The sequence below is a fragment of the Schistocerca americana genome, chromosome 2, assembly GCF_021461395.2.
Source record: "Schistocerca americana isolate TAMUIC-IGC-003095 chromosome 2, iqSchAmer2.1, whole genome shotgun sequence".
NCBI lineage: Eukaryota > Metazoa > Arthropoda > Insecta > Orthoptera > Acrididae > Schistocerca > Schistocerca americana.
In genome coordinates this window covers 891,392,401-891,397,862 of record NC_060120.1, presented here as the reverse complement: position 1 = coordinate 891,397,862, position 5,462 = coordinate 891,392,401, and positions in this window count along the sequence as shown.

Here is a 5,462-nt window from a genome sequence, read left to right as displayed (position 1 = left end):
GATATTACAAGCTATAATTTATCATCCGACACAAAATTAATGTTATTGCCAAAACTAGAAATACATCCGTAAATTTTTGGATGGCGTGGGTTGATAAGTGATCCACGCTGTAAATATTGACATATTGCACAGTATAAATAGTGGAACGCAAATCTGCGATATCGAGATATGGTATTGGAATTACGGAGGTGTACGATTCCACCCATTTGCGTTGATCCGTGACGTTGTCAATATGACTGAAATGGCTATTCTAAACGTCTCCACTACAGCGCATGTGATGTTACTAGATACACACAGCAAAACACACGTATATACGTATAAATAAGAGAACCGCGGGAATGGGGATTTTAGGGAGGGGACAAGCTAAATATAACAGTAAACACACACACACACAAAAAATTTACAAAATCTACAGGAATCGGACACTTCCCTTGCCTATACAGGTCAACCGCAGCTGACGATATCAAAACACCAATGCCTACAGCAAAAACTACGGAAATTAAAATCAGACATTTCCCTTCACCACAGCTGATGATGACAAAACACCAATACCTGCATATAAAACCGAAAATTGTAATCGGTCATTTTCCTTGACCTATATACAGGGTGTTTCAAAAATGACCGGTATATTTGAAACGGCAATAAAAACTAAACGAGCAGCGATAGAAATACACCGTTTGTTGCAATATGCTTGGGACAACAGTACATTTTCAGGCAGACAAACTTTCGAAATTACAGTAGCTACAATTTTCAACAACAGATGGCGCTGCGGTCTGGGAAACTCTATAGTACGATATTTTCCACATATCCACCATGCGTAGCAATAATATGGCGTAGTCTCTGATTGAAATTACCCGAAACCTTTCACAACGTGTCTGGCGGAATGGCTTCACATGCAGATGAGGTGTACTGTTTCAGCTGTTCAATTGTTTCTGGATTCTGCGGTACACCTGGTCTTTCAAGTGTCCCCACAGAAAGAAGTCACAGGGGTTCATGTCTGGCGAATAGGGAGGCCAATCCACGCCGCCTCCTGTATGTTTCGGATAGCCCAAAGCAATCACACGATCATCGAAATATTCATTCAGGAAATTAAAGACTTCGGCCGTGCGATGTGGCCGGGCACCATCTTGCATAAACCACGAGGTGTTCGCAGTGTCGTCTAAGGCAGTTTGTACCGCCACAAATTCACGAAGAATGTCCAGATAGCGTGATGCAGTAATCGTTTCGGATCTGAAAAATGGGCCAATGATTCCTTTGGAAGAAATGGCGGCCCAGACCAGTACTTTTTGAGGATGCAGGGACGATGGGACTGCAACATGGGGCTTTTCGGTTCCCCATATGCGCCAGTTCTGTTTATTGACGAAGCCGTCCAGGTAAAAATAAGCTTTGTCAGTAAACCAAATGCTGCCCACATGCGTATCGCCGTCATCAATCCTGTGCACTATATCGTTAGCGAATGTCTCTCGTGCAGCAATGGTAGCGGCGCTGAGGGGTTGCCACGTTTGAATTTTGTATGGATAGAGGTGTAAACTCTGGCGCATGAGACGATACGTGGACGTTGGCGTCATTTGTACCGCAGCTGCAACACGGCGAACGGAAACCCGAGGCCGCTGTTGGATCACCTGCTGCACTAGCTGGGCGTTGCCCTCTGTGGTTGCCGTACGCGGTCGCCCTACCTTTCCAGCATGTTCATCCGTCACGTTCCCAGTCCGTTGAAATTTTTCAAACAGATCCTTTATTTCCAGAATGAGATTTTCACTCTGCAGCGGAGTGTGCGCTGATATGAAACTTCCTGGCAGATCCTTTATTGTATCGCTTTTCGGTCCTTTGGTTACATTAAACCTCCGTTGAAAACTTCGTCTTGTTGCAACAACACTGTGTTCTAGGTGGTGGAATTCCAACACCAGAAAAATCCTCTGTTCTAAGGAATAAACCATGTTGTCTACAGCACACTTGCACGTTGTGAACAGCACACACTTACAGCAGAAAGACGACGTACAGAATGGCGCACCCACAGACTGCGTTGTCTTCTATATCTTCCACATCACTTGCAGCGCCATCTGTTGTTGAAAATTGTAACTACTGTAATTTCGAAAGTTTGTCCGCCTGAAAATGTACTGTTGTCCCAAGCATATTGCAACAAACGGTGTATTTCTATCGCTGCTCGTTTAGTTTTTATTGCCGTTTCAAATATACTGGTCATTTTTGAAACACCCTGTAGGTCAACCATAACTACTGATACGAAAAAACCAACACCTACAACTATGAAAAACAGGACCAAAACCACAACACCTCATAAATTCGGAAGTCAAACATCCCTACGTAAATTAAAACACATTCGATACACAATAAACACACGAAACATTACTACTCGAGAAAAATAGACCCAAAAAAACAATTACTTACCACCAACAAATTTCGGCGCTGCAAAGTAGGTCGGTCATCCCAAACACACACACACACACACACACACACACACACACACACACACACACACACAGAGGGCGCCATCAAACACAAGAAGACGACATCTACAAACATAACGGAATCAGACGCTTCCATTGATCTATGCTACTTTCCGGTAACTGTCATTAGGCGCAAGTAAGAAATGAATTGCGTCAATGCAACCGAGAAATATGTTCTCCCTGTATAGGCGAGTGTTTATGAGGGGCTAATGTAACGTTTCAGTAACCCAATCGACAAAAAGTTACCATTATTAATATTTTCAACAGTTCTTCCTCATATACGAAAGATACACTTCACCACAGACCAAATTCCGTCTCATCAAAAAAGTCAGTATTAAGTATGTTTTACTTATGTTCTTCCTTTGGCTTTAGTTTTATATTAAAGGAACAAGTGTAAAAATATTGATAGTGTGATGTTGAGAATTGTAACACAAATACCACACAGTACCATAGGAGTTCACATTTAGAATAAGGATTCTAACCATGTTGTTATGTTTATAGGTATCTGAACCACATTATCAGTCACTCGATACAGCAGTAATTCAAAATATGGCAGCAGAACTGGAAAATTTGACACAGTGTCTTTACACTGTCTTCGTCAGAAGTAAGGTCAGTTTCTAAGTTTGTGAATGAATGAAGGGGCATCGTTTATGCAAAGTATGAAGCCTCCCCCCACTCCACTGCTTTCATTACCAGTTGTATAATGCTATTTATATTGCTAGTAATTAGTAGCAGTATAAAAGTTTAATAATCCTCATGATTTCCCAGACGCAGTTCCCTTTTCGATTACTGATTGCTGTATGTACCCATCCGCAACTAGAAGAGATAATTGTGAAGATTGAAAATGACCCTCGAAGAATCCACAGCGTAAAAGAGTCATAGTTGATACCAATATATGTGCAAAATAAGTATTGGTACAGTGTGTCATTGAAGTCATGTGATTTGAAAGGGATGGTACATTAATGTGAATTGCACTGTGAGTGAATTATGAAAATTAAAATTTCACCTTTCATCCCATACCCTAAAATTTTCTACTGTGTGTTTAGTCGGAGAGGAGGTCAGAAGAGGGAAGGGAGGAAGGGGGGCGGGAGAAAGAGGGAAAAGAGGGGGACAGGAGGCGCACCAAGAGACAGGATACGAGCAGGGTGGAAGATGAAGAGGGAAAACAAGGCAGAAGGGAGTGCAGAAACACTGAAGGGGTGCATGGGATAGGGAGGGGGTGTAGGAGGGGGAAAGCCGCTCAGGAGAAGGGAGGGGAACAGAGGGAGTCCTGAGGAGGAGGCAAGAGGAAGGTGGGGTTAGAGTTGCTAGGAGAGGTAGACGTCAGGGCAAAGTTTATCATCTGGGAGGGGTAGGTGCTGGAAGCTGCGTTGGGGAAAAGAGGTGGAGGATGTGGAGATGGAGAGAGGGCAGAACACAATCGTTAAGGCGTGGCAACAGGTTGGGGTGGAGAGGAAGGGGACACCAGGGGTGGGGGGGATCGAGTCGGCGGACAATATACAGGGTGTGGGTGTGTTCAAGAAAATGGAGGAGGTGGGGAAAGGGGATGAGGTCGCAGAGGATGCATGTGGGGGATGGAAGGCATATACGGAAGGCGAGGACGAGTGGATGGCATTTGAGGATTTAGAGGGCTTTATAGAACCTGGGAGGGGCAGAAATCGAAACAACACTGGCATAACAAAGGATGGGGTGGATCAAGGATTTGTAGATGTGAAGGATGGTAGAAGGACACAATCCCCATGTCCAGCCAGACAGGTGTTTCAGGAGGCGTAGTCTGTTGTGAGCTTTGTGTTGGACTGTAAGGAGGTGGGGAGTGCAGGTGAGGTGGTGGTTGAGGATGAGGCCAAGGTATTTGAGGGTAGGAGTGAGGTGGATAGGATGGTCATAAATGGGTAGGTAGAAATCATGGAGACTGAAGGAGCAGGTGGTGCAGCCTATGATGATCTCCTGGGTTTTGGAGGGGATGAAACGAAGGAACCACTGGTTGCACCAAGTGGTGAACTGGTCAAGGTGGGTGTGGAGGGTACATTGGGACCATTGAAGGGTAGGATAAAGGGCTAGGAAGGCGGTGTCATCAGCAAATTGGAGGAGACGAACAGGCAGGAAAGGTTTGGGCATATCAGCAGTGTACAGGAGATAGAGGAGAAGGGAAAGGATGGAGCCTTGGGGAACGTCGGCAGAGGGATAGAAGGTACGGGAGTTGCAATTGTGGGTAGTGACATAAGAGGGACGATGGGAGGGGAAGGAAGCAACACAAGACGGACGAAATTGATAGGGAGAGTATAGGTCTGGAGTTTGAAGAGATGCCAGGCATGCCGGACGCAGGCGTAGGCGTTCTGAAGGTCAAGGGAAACAAAGACAGCGGAGCAATGGGAGTTAAGTTGGAGGGACAGAAGATTGGTAAGGTTAAGGAGATGGTCGTCGGCTGAGATGGAAGGCCAGAAGCCACACTGGGTGAGGGGAAGGAGGTGGTGCCGGTTAGGGTGGCAGTGATTAGTACAAAGCTTCATTCGGCCTTCACATTCCTCAGCTGCACCAATTATCAACTGGGTATAAAATTTTTCTCAGAGCAAATTAGCTTCTTGGTTCATTTCTTCGACCACAACCACATAATACATCTATTCATGACACACAAGGTTCTTAGAATGAAGTGCGGACATAGGACAAGAGATGGCACACAGCACTTAATGTTAACTGCGCTTTTTAGTTGCCACTTTCGATTTATAGCTGCGACTTATCACGGAAATCGCAGTTACACTCGATAGCGTGTCACAAAGAAGAACAGTAGTACGAACTTAGGCCGTCAGACGGCACACGGCGTTGACTGTTAACTGACAACTGTGCTTTTTAGTACCTGCTTGCGACTTGTCGCTGAAATCGCAGCTAGACAAAAGGTTCACAGTAAGAAGTACAAAATTAGGCTTAAGAGTGGCACACGGCGTTGAGGTACCTTCACACCGAAAAAACAACTCAACAAACAAAAACATGAAACTGTTT